We start from the raw sequence: 16,799 nt of genomic DNA, 5'->3' as shown, positions 1-16,799 counted from the left end.
CAGAATAGTGAGTGCAGCTCTGGAGTGTAATATAGGATGTAACTCAGGATCAGTAATGTAATGTATGTACACAGTGATTGCACCAGCAGAATAGTGAGTGCAGCTCTGGAGTGTAATACAGGATGTAACTCAGGATCAGTAATGTAATGTATGTACACAGTGACTACAGCAGCAGAATAGTGAGTGCCGCTCTGGAGTATAATACAGGATGTAACTCAGGATCAGTAATGTAATGTATGTACACAGTGACTGCACCAGCAGAATAGCGAGTGCAGCTCTGGAGTATAATACAGGATGTAACTCAGGATCAGTAATGTAATGTATGTACACAGTGACTGCACCAGCAGAATAGTGAGTGCAGCTCTGGAGTATAATACAGGATGTAACTCAGGATCAGTAATGTAATGTATGTACACAGTGACTACAGCAGCAGAATAGTGAGTGCCGCTCTGGAGTATAATACAGGATGTAACTCAGGATCAGTAATGTAATGTATGTACACAGTGACTGCACCAGCAGAATAGTGAGTGCAGCTCTAGAGTATAATACAGGATGTAACTCAGGATCAGTACAGGATCAGTAATGTAATGTATGTACACAGTGACTGCAACAGCAGAATAGTGAGTGCAGCTCTGGAGTGTAATATAGGATGTAACTCAGGATCAGTAATGTAATGTATGTACACAGTGACTGCACCAGCAGAATAGTGAGTGCAGCTCTGGAGTATAATACAGGAGGTAACTCAGGATCAGTAATGTAATGTATGTACACAGTGATTGCACCAGCAGAATAGTGAGTGCAGCTCTGGAGTGTAATATAGGATGTAACTCAGGATCAGTGATGTAATGTATGTACACAGTGACTGCACCAGCAGAATAGTGAGTGCAGCTCTGGAGTATAATACAGGAGGTAACTCAGGATCAGTAATGTATGTGTAGCACCCTGAGGATTCGGCTGCTACAGGGGTATTGCACCTCAGCCAGAGGTGTGATATTCCACTCCCGGGTAAGGATGGAGTGTGGAACTGAGCTCAGTCAGCTGCATGCACTACACACATCCCATTTCCGAGGAACAGACCGATGGTACTCCCACTAGAGAAATGTGCAGGTACGACCGAGTCTGTTCCTGGCTGGAGTGGGAGGGGGGTGGAACATCCCAGTAGTGTAGGGGCAGATAGGGGGAGCAGCCTGGGTAAAGCTAGGAGCTCATTGGGTGCTGGTCACCTGAGCTCACACATAGAGAGAGTATTTAAGGTGGGCACCATCTAAGATCAGGGTCAGTCTGTGAGAAGTCAGTCAGTCAGTAAGTCTTTGCAGAGCAGTGGAGGAAAGCAGAGGAGCAGAGCAGCCCCAGAGCCAAGAGTGAGAGAGGAGAAAGAAAGACCCAGAGGGGGAGAAAGAAGGAACTCCAAGAGCCCAAACTAAATCAAAGGGTGAAGAGTTGGCAACAGGGTACCGGATCCCAAGCTGGCAGAGGCTACAGCACACCTTAGCCAGGAACCGGAGGCCGTGGGCAGAATCTGCCACGGCCACCCACGATATCCACCCGGAAGGCAGACCACGCATAGGGTCAGGGAACCCAGAGGCAAGGGTTCGCCAACAAGAGGCCCGAGGGAGCCGGACATAGGTGGATCCCTGGTGGGGAAGGCCAGAGACGAGGACAGGACAGAAAGGGAGCTCAGAACCACGCTCCAGAACTACTTGGGGGTTGGCCGAGTCCAGGACCTGGTGGACGCAGCGCGGCTCGGGTGGTCACTCAGGGCCGGAGTGACCGGTACAAGAACAGCAGTAAGTAAAGAACCCTGAACTGCACAACCCGACTCTGACTCTCATTACCATCTTCACTGCACTTCCACAACCACCATCCTCTGCACCTGACCCCCTGAGGCTATACCCCTCCCGTTGGGGGTTATACTACCTAAGCTGCACAAACACCATCAGCCTCGGCGGACCCTGCTGCAGCGGCGGCCGTAGTGACCGCAATTCAACGGGTGGCGTAGTCGACATAAAGAACTTTAGTAACATCAGTAAGGACTGCCACACACTGAGCTTGACACCCTGGGCACGGACCGGGTCACAGCCACTCGGAGACTACAACCCCCATCTGATCCGGCTCCGGGTATCCCTAACAACATGGCCCAGGGGGCGCGTCATATGTACACAGTGACTGCACCAGCAGAATAGTGAGCACAGCTCTGGGGTATAATACAGGATGTAACTCAGGATCCATAATGTAATGTATGTACACAGTGACTGCACCAGCAGAATAGTGAGTGCAGCTCTGGAGTATAATAGAGGATGTAACTCAGGATCAGTAATGTAATGTATGTACACAGTGACTGCACCAGCAGAATAGTGAGTACAGCTCTGGAGTATAATACAGGATGTAACTCAGGATCAGTAATGTAATGTATGTACACAGTGACTGCACCAGCAGAATAGTGAGTGCAGCTCTGGGGTATAATATAGGATGTAACTCAGGATCAGTAATGTAATGTATGTACACAGTGACTGCTCCAGCAGAATAGTGAGTGCAGCTCTGGAGTATAATACAGGATGTAACTCAGGATCAGTAATGTAATGTATGTACACAGTGACTGCACCAGCAGAATAGTGAGTGCAGCTCTGGGGTATAATATAGGATGTAACTCAGGATCAGTAATGTAATGTATGTACACAGTGACTGCACCAGCAGAATAGTGAGTGCAGCTCTGGAGTATAATACAGGATGTAACTCAGGATCAGTAATGTAATGTAATGTATGTACACAGTGACTGCTCCAGCAGAATAGTGAGTGCAGCTCTGGAGTATAATACAGGATGTAACTCAGGATCAGTAATGTAATGTATGTACACAGTGACTGCACCAGCAGAATAGTGAGTGCAGCTCTGGGGTATAATATAGGATGTAACTCAGGATCAGTACAGGATCAGTAATGTAATGTATTTACACAGTGACTGCACCAGCAGAATAGTGAGTGCAGCTCTGGGGTATAATACAGGATGTAACTCAGGATCAGTAATGTAATGTATGTACACAGTGACTGCACCAGCAGAATAGTGAGTGCAGCTCTGGAGTATAATACAGGAGGTAACTCAGGGTCAGTACAGGATCAGTAATGTAATGTATTTACACAGTGACTGCACCAGCAGAATAGTGAGTGCAGCTCTGGAGTATAACACAGGATGTAACTCAGGATCAGTAATGTAATGTATGTACACAGTGACTGCACCAGCAGAATAGTGAGTGCAGCTCTGGAGTATAATACAGGATGTAACTCAGGATCAGTAATGTAATGTATGTACACAGTGACTGCACCAGCAGAATAGAGAGTGCAGCTCTGGAGTATAATACAGGAGGTAACTCAGGATCAGTAATGTAATGTATGTACACAGTGACTGCACCAGCAGAATAGTGAGTGCAGCTCTGGAGTATAATACAGGATGTAACTCAGGATCAGTAATGTAATGTATGTACACAGTGACTGCACCAGCAGAATAGAGAGTGCAGCTCTGGAGTATAAAACAGGAGGTAACTCAGGATCAGTAATGTAATGTATGTACACAGTGACTGCACCAGCAGAATAGTGAGTGCAGCTCTGGAGTATAATACAGGATGTAACTCAGGATCAGTAATGTAATGTATGTACACAGCGACTGCACCAGCAGAATAGTGAGTGCAGCTCTGGAGTATAATACAGGATGTAACTCAGGATCAGTAATGTAATGTATGTACACAGTGACTGCACCAGCAGAATAGTGAGTGCAGCTCTGGAGTATAATACAGGATGTAACTCAGGATCAGTAATGTAATGTATGTACACAGTGACTGCACCAGCAGAATAGTGAGTGCAGCTCTGGAGTATAATACAGGATGTAACTCAGGATCAGTAATGTAATGTATGTACACAGTGACTGCACCAGCAGAATAGTGAGTGCAGCTCTGGAGTATAATACAGGATGTAACTCAGGATCAGTAATGTAATGATTTTACAATGTGCCTCTTCTTCTTATGTGCAGTACATTGTAGATGTAATCTATATAAGGCCGGTTTCATGTCTCTTCACTTCTCACACGAACCTCTGTCGGTTAGAATATGTAATATTTCATGTGTTCTCCTTTTCTATGAATAATTGTGAGTTATTAATATTACAGTATTGTGAACGTCAATCAGATTTCTTTTCTTTTTTCTCGTTGTTTAATATGAAGTTTTCTCTTTATTTCTGAGCTTTTTCTTAATATTTGAACATCTAATCTCCAGTTCTAAGATTCAGAAATAAAATGTAAACTGCGTTGATCCTCCAGAACGAAAGTGTGAAAAAAAAAAATCCACCTTTACGCCATTCAATCCAAATTAAAATTCTTTCTTTAAATGATTTTTGTTCCAGAGCAAACAGATGTCGCGGAATTGTGTCTGTCTAATGGCAGAGTTTACTGCCGACTTCAAGGAGCCATCCCAAACCAAGTATGAATATTAATGACGCCTCGCGCAGAGTTTACACGTCAGACGATTCATTATTAATTTAATGTTTGAGATTTAGAAAACAAATAACGCATTTCTTCCCTCCATCCTACTTATGTGTTTGACTTCATTAAGGATTCTCGTCCAGCCCGGAATTCCTCAGCAGAACTCGTCCAGCGCTCCTTTACTCTGGACCTCGTCTTGAATGTTTTATGATCTGAATTTGAACCCATATGTCACATAAACGGGAAAGAAAATGCAACTGAGCATCACGTTCTGCAACCGTCTGACCCAAGGGATGCTGAAAAATGATTACTGAGGGTCCCTGTTAGAGTCTGCAGAATGCAATGAGGACCACCGCCCCACAGCTGGAGGCACCTGATCTTGTATGGATCATGTGGATGTAACCGTACATTATATTTTGGGACATGTAGGTTATCACTATTTACAAATTGCCAAAGGCAAAAAAAATTCCTAACTAAAGATTCCTAAGTATAAAAAAAATAACTTTTATTGATTCTTATAACTATATATCAAGTAAAGTGTTCTATTAAAATCACATACAGTGTGATGGCCAATATTTAAAGAAACCTTTTTCTCTTAATTTAGGAGATACAACTCAAATAATTATTCAGTGATATATTGTAGTCATTGGTCAGATCTCACAATAATTCATTGGTAATTATTATTATTATTGAGATATCGTTTATATGGCCTCATTAGGCTCTCAAGTTATATTAACAAAATAGTTTCCAATAGCCTGATAAGGATAAGTAGCAAATCCTTGTTAGATTGTAATGTGTATAATCTCGTACAAGTCCAATGTTATTTAACTAGTTTGGTTTCAAGATAGTTTGATATATTAAGGCTTTTGAACTTTGCCAACTACTACCTATCTAAACCGCACACTGTGTGTGTTACTTCTTCAACCTGGATCGGTTCTAATTTCCCCCAATATTCTATAAGGCTGAATTCACCTAATGTATCTCACTATTGTGGTTCAATATATGTCTGCATTGTATGGCCACGGACCACACGTATTGCTTAGTATTTATTGACCAGCACATTATTGCTTCTAAAATAAAAAAAAAAAAACAGCTGATCCCTCACCATGTTTCGCAATTAGTGTCATCTTCAGGGGTAATGAGGCCGCTCTTGGTGATGTAGGTTATCAGAACACAAATTGTATTTATGTTGCAGGATAGCGCTGCCTGGAAGGTGTTTCTATATGGAGCACACATTTGTATGCGGAAAAAGCGGAGAGCAGAAAAAAAAAAAAAAAGTGGAAAGCGCTAGTAACATTTTTATCTGTTGTGTTTTTTGTTTTTCAGTTTCAAAATTACAAATTGCAACATGAGGTCTTAAGTTAATATGAGATTTATTACTCTTATGCATTTTGCTCCTAAGCTCTTCTGCAGCGCTGCACCGACCTCCGCATCCTCACTTCTGTCCTCAGGTCGGTTTATCACAATAATTTTTATCTTCTACATCATGAAAGGTCCATTTGTTTGTTTCTTTAAGCGCACTGGACACAATTTTGATTCTCATGTTTCCGGTTTTAAAATCCTCGATGCATCTGTTTTTCTCGTATGTAGAAAAAAAAATCTTAGCTTCTCTTACAGATGACCGGACCACACACAGAAAGCCGTCCATCAAAAATCATCAAAAGTCTACAAAGGTAAAGCCTCAGCAGCGCACAACTCCCTGGATCAACTGGTATGGTATTATATTCCTCCTTTTTTTCCATCTCCTCAAGATACTGAGTTCCCCATAGGAACTTTATTACTATCTAAAGGACTTACTACAGAGCCCAATCAGGCTCTTGGTATAGAGCTGGGAACACCTCAGAGTCCTGCAGCACCAAAGAGTTATTTACCAGCTGTGTTCTGACCCACCAGTTCCCTCTCGGGCAGAATCTGACCCACCATACAGACCCTGCTGTGGTAAGATCCCTGACCCCATTACAGAACCTTATATACCTCTATATGTAAAGACATATTAATAGTAAGTTTACCTATCAATCCTGTGTTCACTGACCATGTGCACTATTTTTACTGTTGACACCTAGCTTCCTTAGGTCTGTATAAATAACCCTGATGGCCAAACTGTGACCACGATCAGCTTCCTTGGATAAATGAGAATTTCTTAGAGTCCATACAATCACCTCCCTACGGGTAAGGTATCTATAGTATATATATTTAAAAAAAAAAAAAAAAGTGTGCTATAATTACTCACCCTTTTTTTTTTTTCCCAAGTTCCTACTCAACACCATCATATAGCCCTCCAGGCTTACCCAGGACTGTGACTCCCCAGGTTAACGGATTCTATTACCAAACTCACATCTTCACTAAAACAGGTAACGATCTAACCCACTGTTAAAAGGTGGCAGCAGTTTTGTCTCCTACTAATTGGTCCCCTCTTCACTCACAGCTGACAGATTCAGCAAAGCAGACCAGAGGCGCTCACACACCTGTGAACAGTAATCTTCCACCACATAACTGCATTCCAGGTAACCAGGACCACGACCTATTAAAAGGTAATCTGTTGGTGTTCTATAGAGCTCACTATAGCAAATATATACTTTTTTCAGGCACCAATACATCTTGGATCAATAAAGATAAGCCAATAAGGAGAACCTGGACTCCTGAACACATTCCTCAACACTGAAGGAACCCCTTACTTCTCCTGGATTTTAACCTTGTATTTTAACTACATACTTTTTTATATATCATTTTAAATATTCTTTGAACAATAAAACCCTTTTTTACCGCCAACCCTCTCGTTATATTTCAAGATTCAGTACACCAGCGCAGTAGATCTCTTTTTACAATTTGTTTATTTCTATGTGGTATATGGTGCCCCTTACTACTTGCTGCAGGTAAATCTGATTATTCCCACTAGCGCCCCTAAAATCGCCTTCACCTTTCTATATTACATGCTCTGCCACTCAGATCATCAAACTCTGCTACAATGTTGCATATTAGATACATTGTATACAGGACCCAGATCATCAAACTCTGCTACAATGTTGCATATTAGATACATTGTATACAGGACCCAGATCATCAAATTCTGCTACAATGTTGCATATTAGATACATTGTATACAGGACCCAGATCATCAAACTCTGCTACAATGTTGCATATTAGATACATTGTATACAGGACCCAGATCATCAAACTCTGCTACAATGTTGCATATTCAATACATTGTATACAGGACCCAGATCATCAAACTCTGCTACAATGTTGCATATTAGGTACATTGTATACAGGAGGACCATTATCAGAGTCCGGGCGAACCATAAATGACCGGGGCAGAAAAGAGCGAGTCCATTATATGCCATTGATTACTAAGGACGGGGACAGAACTGATACAACCAGGGCCCGGAGTGACATTTATAACGCATCACAATGACCTCCAGAGGAAAAATTATGGGAATAATTAGCAGGTTAATGGCTGACACTCGCTAATTATCTGTTCTTTACTCTTCTCTAGTGTGCATCAGAGCCATAAAGATTTGTAATTTTTTTTTTTTTCAAATGTTTCCATTTTGCATTGGGGGCAATTAAAACATTGAAATCTACAACCCCTTGATTAACTATGGCCGTATCCATAGACTCACTAGGAGCAGGTCATCTGGACATAATGATCATTTAACTCCTTGCACCCCCTTCAATGTGCCGGGGAAATGTCAATCCTGTTAATCCAAGAGAAAATAGGTTTCCTCAGCAAAGAGCTGCAATTCTCATACAATTTCTTTTCTGATGGATTAGATTAAACGTTCTCCAGTGAAGAGACAGGTCCGAGCTGCCCGCGGAGGGTGTTTATTAAATTGCTTATCAGCGCAGTGCAACGCGCGTTATCCAGGCGACGTCACCGCCAATGTGTCCTTATCATCCGCCATGCTGCCGGCTTTGACATCTGCTTAATAATCAGGTGTAGGGAATGTTTTTATTTTCTGTGTGTATATGATGTATATATGTGTATGTAGCATGTATCTATGATGTATACACAGTATATATTATACGCATCATTTTCCAATAATATAACAATTATTAATTTTAATACTAGGATTAAAGGTTTATTAAATTTGGTGCATCTTTACCTGTTTATGTGCCAGGAAGGGGAATCTATGTCTGTGATAAGATGATGTAGATTTGCGCTAATATTTTTGCTAATTTTTCTGGCTGTGGCCGGTCGTGTAACTGAAAGCTCGATGGCCCCAAGATGAAATCTCCAACAGGGCTCCCGACAATCATGGGTCTGTAATGGTATTTATGTTCTAATATGAACTAAAGGGAATGTTTGTGACTGCAACTATAACAGTAATGTCCCTGGCTCAGGAATAGGAAAGATTCAGCACAGGAGGAGAAATGCATAAGGCAACACATGCTTACTAATGCAAAAGACTGTAATGACCACAGAGTGGTAGATACAATACATAAGGTGTTGGTGTATATGCAACAGTTGTGGACTTTTTTGTTTGTGTGAAGGAGGACTTTAGGCTGATCTGACAGTAGATGGCGATGTTGTGTAAAGTTTCCTTGTTTACTCTCTCTCTTCTATTTTCTGAGAAGTAAAAGCTTGTTATCCGATGTTATCTGCTCTGTAAAGTTTTCTACTGCAACTGTGGGTATCCAGAAACTGTGCAACACAAGGATTCCAGAGCAGTTACAAATACTTACTCACAGTTGACGTTGTTTTACTTTTCCATCTTGCCCAGACCTCGATAACTACTTCTCCAGCCATGTCTGCAGAGATTACAACGAAGACACATCTGACTTCTCACATTTCAGGCACCGTCCCCATCTATTTTCCAACCTACATGAACTCCTCATTGTGTGGAGAATCCCGAGTCTTAGCCTGTTGCTTCCCGTTATCCCCTATTCATGCCTTATAGAGCAATGCTCCCAAATATTTCACAAAAACTGAGTCCTTATCCCCAAAATATAGAGCCAAATAGACACCATCCTAAAAACAATAGTGGCAGGTAGATGATGCCCCCCAAAAATAATATTGTTCGCCAGCTGGTAATAGTACCCCACATAGTATAGTGTCATGCCTCATGCCCCCCAGACACAGTAATAGTGGCCTCATTGTGTTCTCCAAGAATCAAGCCTCTTAAGTTATAATGGCACCTTAGTGCTCTCAGTAATTTTACCCCTGTAATGTATGAAAACGAATTATGCCACCATTAAGGCCCCTTAAAAATAATACCTCCCCTTTGTCCAACAGAAAAAAAACCCCATAAAACTTCTCTTTCCGTAGTGGGATTCCCCTGATGAACGCAGCGACAGCCGATCACCAGATGCAGGCGGCTGCGCACTGATGTCCTTCTCCTCCGGTGCAGGGATACTGATAATTCGGGCGCCTTACATAGGGCACTGGGGGCCCCATCATATAACTGGACCCAGGGTGGTCACCACTCTTGCGCCCCCACTAATTACCTGCTCTTATGGGAGGTCCCACCCTTCACCCAAACTTCAGCCACGTCTCCTTTCACTTTTGTACAGTAGCAGGGGAAGCACAAAACAACAAAAGTTGTAATTATTTTTTGTGCAAAAAAAAAAGATTTAGCAGATTTTTCAACCTAGAAAAGTGGAGCGAAGCAGCTGACAACCCCCCCAACGTGTAGGCAAATCTGACTGCAAAATACGCCGCAGTGCAGTCGCGTGAATCTAGCCCAAGAGGTTTATTTAAAGGGATATTACGAGCTTCAAAACTTACCAGTCCAATGGATAAGTGATAATTGTTGGATTGCAGCGGTTCTCACTTACATTATGCTGCTTATTCTTCCCTGGTCGCAGCAGCAGATTGGTGGATCTGACGCTGACAGTGCAGCACTTGGATATTGCTCAAACAGACAGTGGCGCAGCAGTGTGACCTGACTCGCCGTTCCACTTCTCCTTGGCTTCAGTTTTATGACCAGGAGACATTAGATTGATGTTCTAGTGTGAACCAGCGCCGATCTGTTATCTAGCTTACAGGTGATCATTTTGGAAGACTGTAATATCCTTACAGCAATAAGTACGCCTCAAATCACAGCGCCCCGTATAAAGTGATAACATGGAAAAATGGTGAATGTGTTTCCATTAGAGTTGAGACAATTGATTTGCAGGACACAGATCCAGAAACCAGGTCAGTATTCCATGGCTGCTGGACCAAAGCCCTGCGAGCCTCCTCCTACCTGCCGGACTCACCAGCTCCAGACATCATAATGCATCAGCAATAACCTCACACTGGACCTACAAGTCAGAAAAGGATTCAGGGACTCCGACAGGGGGGAGACGGGCTTCTTTGGTCCCATCCCGGGATCCAGCAGCCATCGAAGTCGATTTACTCACCTCCAGGTTCCAATCTGCCACTAGATTTCACAATACAAGCTGCACACCTTAATTAAGTGATCTCTCAGACTTGATGAGGCTGACATCCTTACTGAGAAAAGCCATGTCTGAATGGCTGTATAATCCTGTATGGCTGTATAATGCTCCCACCTGATCTAAAAAGAAGTATTTTGTGAGTCTGACGATTGCACTAGCTGGGTTCATAAAATGCTGACACTAATATCATCCTGACTTGAATTATCACAATAAGTACACCAGTCTCATCCGGTCAAAGAGATCTATTTAATAATATGTGCACCTTTTATATGGTGACCGGTGGTTACAGATCTGCTTTAAGAGAAGCCTTGTCTGAGACCATGACCGGACTCCACCAAAGTAGCCATTTACACGGGTTTTGGATGTGATTTTCCCGGTGTATCCGAGTTCTGCCGTCCTCGTCCACTCACACAGTGCGGAGACCTCTCTGTATCTCATCCTTTCTGTTTTTTTAGTAGCACATTAGTATTCCAGCTGATACTTTGTTATTCCTAATGTTTGCGGTGTCCGTTCGCCTGCAGCGTGCGCACATCAGATGCCCGGTAGCGATACTGTGCGTACACGTCTCTTCATCATTGTGGGGGAATTGCCCCGGGGTCTTTATATTTACATTTTATTTCCATGAAGTCTAATGATCTCCAATATGTCAGGATCTCGTTCCGTGCCCTGTGATCTCCTTCCTGCAGATGCTTTTTCCTCAGATACTAAACTCTCGCGTATAAGCTTCATGCACGTAGAATATATTCACTGACAGATCATCAATGAGAAGCCGAAGTTTCCTCTTCGGTCACATTAGCCCGCTCCTTTTAGCCCCCGATTCATCATTGTCTCTGCACCTTTCTTTTCGGGAGTGAATAAGTAACTTTTATGTTTGTACCTTATTTTTAAAAAAAAGTGAACTTTACTTATTTTTCTCGTTTTTCTAAGTTTTTTTTTCTTTGACAATATTTTTTGATTGTCCAGATTGTTTAAAATATTTCATCATTTGCAAATTTTTGTGCAGTTTGTGAGGGTATGTGCCCACGATCAGGCTATAGCAGCGCTTTGGACGCAGCGCATTTTTGCTGCGTCCGATCACGCAGGTAAATCCACATGTGTTCAATGAACACATGCGGAGTTACCGCACCCTATGCACTCCATATGGGAAAATTCTGTTGCATCTCCGCAACAAAAATGGACATGCTGCGGCTCGTAAATTCACTCCGCCGGAGAGTTTATGCAGCGTCGCATAGAAGCGCAGTGGGCATGGGATTGTCTATAAATCTATCCACTGTGCTTGTAATGTAGAATGCAGCGTTTTGGACGCACCGCAAGTGATCGGCGTCCAAAATGCTGCAAATACTGATCGTGGGCTTGTAGCTTAACGGGTAATTTTTATAAGGCGCATAAAATGTATATGACAAAAAAAGAGCATCTTTAATTTTGCGTAAAATGTATCCACCCAGGTATGCCAATTTGAAGAATTTGGGAGAGCCGCTGGCCAGTCCAGGCATTGTATTCCAATCTCCATCTTATTTATACGCCCCTTGACTTGTCTCTTAATGAATCACATTCATCTGATAACTGGTGTGCACAAATATATTGTGATTTATTAGAGGGGTTTTTTTGCGCCAGAATTCGGGCATCAATAATGAATCGGGCCACTTTGTTTTTGTTTTCTTCTTTCGTTACAGTTTCAGAGCACTGGAGAGACGGTAATTGTCGCATTGCTTTCTATAGGGTCAGTTAGGTGTCAGTTTTGCTGCATGCTTCTCTCTGTAATACAAGAAAAGGATGGAGTTTTACGGGTTCATTCAATGAATATATAAACTTTATTGGTTACATACATTACATTAAAATATAGACAAATATAGCAATGGATGGCACGTGCAAGAAGACAAAGATATAAATAGCAGGAAGGGCACAAGTAAACCAAACCTTATAGAAAAAGTTAGAAAAGGTAACCCACCGTGGGGGGAGATCTAAATCTTGAAGATTGCTTAGAGATTGCCCAATGCCCCATAACGCAGTGGTAAGAAAAAATATACTCAGGGCAAAAGAGGGCTCGTAACTTCCTTACAGCAATCTGGAGCAATAAATAGCTCAAAAATGACTACAGAGGCCCCCCCCCCCCCATGAGAGTTCATAGGTTTACCTTAAAAAGGAGTGGCGCCCAGTGAAGAATAAAAGGACCAGTGCCGCTTCCCGACGCGCGTTTCACGTATGAGCGTGTCCGGCTCAAGGGAAGGTAAGGTAATTATGCTTTTGGGTGCTTGGATATTAATGTTTCTCTCTGTACGCAATTTCCTTATTGGTCTTATCTGGCTCAAGCAACGTACATGTCAAGTGGGACTAGAAGAGGAGCTAATGGAGGAGATGTCATTTCTTGCAAAAATGTTGCCACATGTACTCGGCAGAACCGTGCACACAGAACCACATACAGAATCCCTATGATTCAAGACTCTTGATTAATGGGTCCCAGAGCTTGTAGCTCCATATTTAGGCTCTGTTCACACCTGAATTTTGTGATTTTCATTTCTTTGTTTTGTTCAAGGAACAGCGAGATGAAGTTTTTTCACAAATTGGATCCTGGATATAACGGATGTACACGGCACCAGAAGTATCCAGCCTGCTGTCCAGAATTTGGACAGAACACAATATCATCAATGCGGCTCTTCTTCTTCCATTTGCAATCATTTTTTATTGGAATCAATATTCTGCTTGAACTTTGTTTCCCTGTTTCTAGAACACAGCAGAGAATTTCAAAACATCGATGTGAACAGAGACTTATAGAGAGATCTATCCAAGAGCGGGGGAGACTTGCTCGGCAAATCAGCCGGATTTCTTGTGCAATTTACCCAAAAAAAAACGGACTGTATAGACTTGCACAACATTTATTAGATGTTTTGGGTAAACTCTGTGATTTATCTAACAGGCGGGCATGGCCTCACCGGAAAAAAGTGCGCCTCGACAAAAAGTGGGTGCAGCCGGAATGGAACACTGCGAGCCTAAAAATGCGGTAAAATTTTGGCCCAAATAAGTGACACAAATTAAGCCAATTACTGGATGCTGTAATTTTAGACCCGACAGTGTAAAGATGCTGCAGATTTATCAGACTGTAGGAACCACTGATAAATATTCAGCATTCAAGTCTAGTAACGAAACAATATCAATAAATATTCCACAGTATTGCGGAATATTCATCCCTTTCCTTTCATCCTTTTGATGGGTTTTTCCAGACTAAAATGACTTTCTATAAGAACAGATTATGAATGTTATTGATTTATGATTCCAGCATTATAAAATTCTAATGTGGATATACATGTTTAAAGGGTAAGTCTATAAAAAAAAACCACATTTATCGCCTATCCATAGTCAATGATCGGAGCAGCGGCTGAGCACGGCAAATCTGCAATATTCAACTTCTCGGGATCACCAGTGTCCCAATAGGAGATGATGGTTTTTAGGGCGTATAGAGGGATAACCTTTTAACTTTATTTTGAAAAATTACAAAAAGACATCAATATTTCGACACCCGACAATCGTCCATTTGAAGAGTCCGGTCAGTTTCAGATGAACCTATTACGGGTGCACTTGTGTCCCCATATTACACATGCATGTCCTGACCCAACTGCTGGACTAGGACCTGTGCTGACAACTTCGTAGGTATTTGCTCATGTCCATAGATCTACGGATGGACACTATTGGCCAAAATGCAATTTTTATTTCAAATTTACTTCCAGTTGTTTAATTTTGGATAATAAAACCTAAATGTAACCATGCTGAAATACTTGCCATTGTCACAAGGTTTCCTGACCGGCATTAAAGGGTTGTTTGTAGGAACAAAAAAACCCCACAATGGTTACATGTTGGCCTTGTTGGAAGAGGAAACAAGACCTGGGCAGTGCCACAGAGCACTGGGGGGATTGATAGGTGACTATTGATACTTTTTTCTTTTTATTTCAGACCTCGGAGGGACAAAACCTTTAACCACTTCGCACCAGAGCCTGTTTTTGCCTTCGCGACCGGGCCAATTTTTTCAATTCTGACCACTGTCACTTTATGAGGTAATTACTCTGGAACGCTTCAACGGATTCCCCTGATTCTGAGATTGTTTTTTCGTGACATATTGTACTTCATGATAGTGGTAAAATTTCTTCGATATCACTTGCGTTTATTTGTGAAAAAATCAGAAATTTGGTGAAAATTTTGAAAATTTTGCAATTTTCAAACTTTGAATTTTCATGCCCTTAAATCAGAGCGATATGTCACACAAAATAGTTAATAAATAACATTTCCCACATGTCTACTTCACATCAGCACAATTTTGGAAACAAAATTTTTTTTTGTTAGGAAGCTATAAGGGTTAAAAGTTGACCAGCGATTTCTCATTTTTAAAACAAAATTTACAAGAACATTTTTTTAGGGACCACATCTTATTTGAAGTGACTTTGAGGGGCCTTTATGACAGAAAATACCCAAAAGTGACACCATTCTAAAAACTGCACCCCTCAAGGTGCTCAAAACCACATTCAAGAACTTTATTAACCCTTCAGGTGCTTCACAGGAATTTTTGGAATGTGGAAGAAAACAATGAACATTTAACTTTTTTTCACAAAACTGCTACTTTAACCTCAAATTTTTAATTTTCACAAGGGCAGCCAGAAAAAATGGACCCAAAAATGTGTTGTGCAATTTCTCCTGAGCACGCTGATATCCCATATGTGGTGCAAAGCCACTGTTTGGGCGCACGGCATGGCTCGGAAGGTAAGGAGCGCCATTTGACTTTTGGAATGGAAATTTGACTGGAATCGATAGCGGACGCCATGTTACATTTGAAGAGCCCCTGACGTGCCTAAACAGAGGAAACCCCCAACAAGTGACCCCATTTTGGAAACTAGACCCCTCAAGGAACTTATCTAGATGTGTGGTGCGCACATTGAACCCCCAGGGGCTTCACAGAATTTTATAATGTTGAAGTGTGAAAATAAAAAAACACAATTTTAACACAAAACTGCTGATTTAGCCTCAAATTTTTAATTTTCACAAGGGCAGCCAGAAAAAATGGATCGCAAAATGTGTTGTGCAATTTCTCCTGAGCACGCTGATACCCCATATGTGGTGCCAAGCCACTGTTTGGGCGCACGGCATGGCTTGGAAGGTAAAGAGCGCCATTTGACTTTTGGAATGGAAATTTGGCTGGGATCGATAGCGGACGTCATGTTGCATTTGGAGAGCCCCTGACGTGCCTAAACAGAGGAAACCCCCAACAAGTGACCGAATTTTACAATCTACTCCTCTGTATAAATTAATCTAGTGGTGAGAAAATAAATAGATAGGTAAATGGTCACTAAACCCATAGATGGATTCCCAGAGAGGTGTCATTTCCAAAATGGGGTCACTTCAGGGGGGATTCTGCTGTTCTGGCATTTTTCAGAGGCGCTAAGTACCAGAATTAAAGAATCCCCCCTGAAGTGACCCCATTTTGGAAATGACACCCCTCTGGGAATTCATCTATGGGTTTAGTGACCATTTTAACTCAATGGATGATTTCCAGAAACAAGCACGCAATGGAAGGTTTAGATTCTGGAGAACCCCCCCTGGAAATTAAGTGAGCCCTACTCGAATGTGTCATTCACTAAATGAACCAAATGTTTGAATGGCAAATTGGGATACATTTTTACAGTTTAAAAACGTGGTTCTGTGTGGAAGATTTTAAAGCAGTCAGTGACGCATAAGGCTGGCAATGATGGGCATTGTGGGCAATAGTAGCGGGTATCACGCCTCATTCCTCTCTTAGTACGTACACAACATCTTTTCTGGGGGTTCCTTCTTGTTTCCGTTGCTGGAATAAGTGCAATAAAATGTCGCTCAGTGAGTCTTTTCACATCCTCAGATTCTAATGGATGAGCGGGGCTAACACTTTGAAAGACAAGATTTTCAATTACCTTTTCTTGATAGTCAAGAAAAGGATCTG

At 42.0% G+C, this 16,799-nt stretch overlaps 1 long non-coding RNA gene across 1 annotated transcript; it reads left to right on the top strand.

The window, feature by feature from the left end:
• The first annotated feature begins 6,226 nt into the window (after positions 1-6,226).
• LOC141153345 (uncharacterized) lies at positions 6,227-6,916 on the top strand. The gene is made up of 4 exons (XR_012247289.1): positions 6,227-6,403; positions 6,529-6,634; positions 6,716-6,816; positions 6,891-6,916. It is a non-coding gene; the product is annotated as an uncharacterized lncRNA (long non-coding RNA).
• The last annotated feature ends 9,883 nt before the right edge of the window (positions 6,917-16,799 follow it).

This window comes from Phyllobates terribilis, unplaced genomic scaffold, assembly GCF_046119375.1.
Source record: "Phyllobates terribilis strain yellow unplaced genomic scaffold, ASM4611937v1 Scaffold_7__3_contigs__length_470593459, whole genome shotgun sequence".
In the NCBI taxonomy this organism is placed as follows: Eukaryota; Metazoa; Chordata; class Amphibia; order Anura; family Dendrobatidae; genus Phyllobates; species Phyllobates terribilis.
Note: the sequence above shows the minus strand (reverse complement) of the source record. Positions and strands in the feature narration are given on the sequence as shown.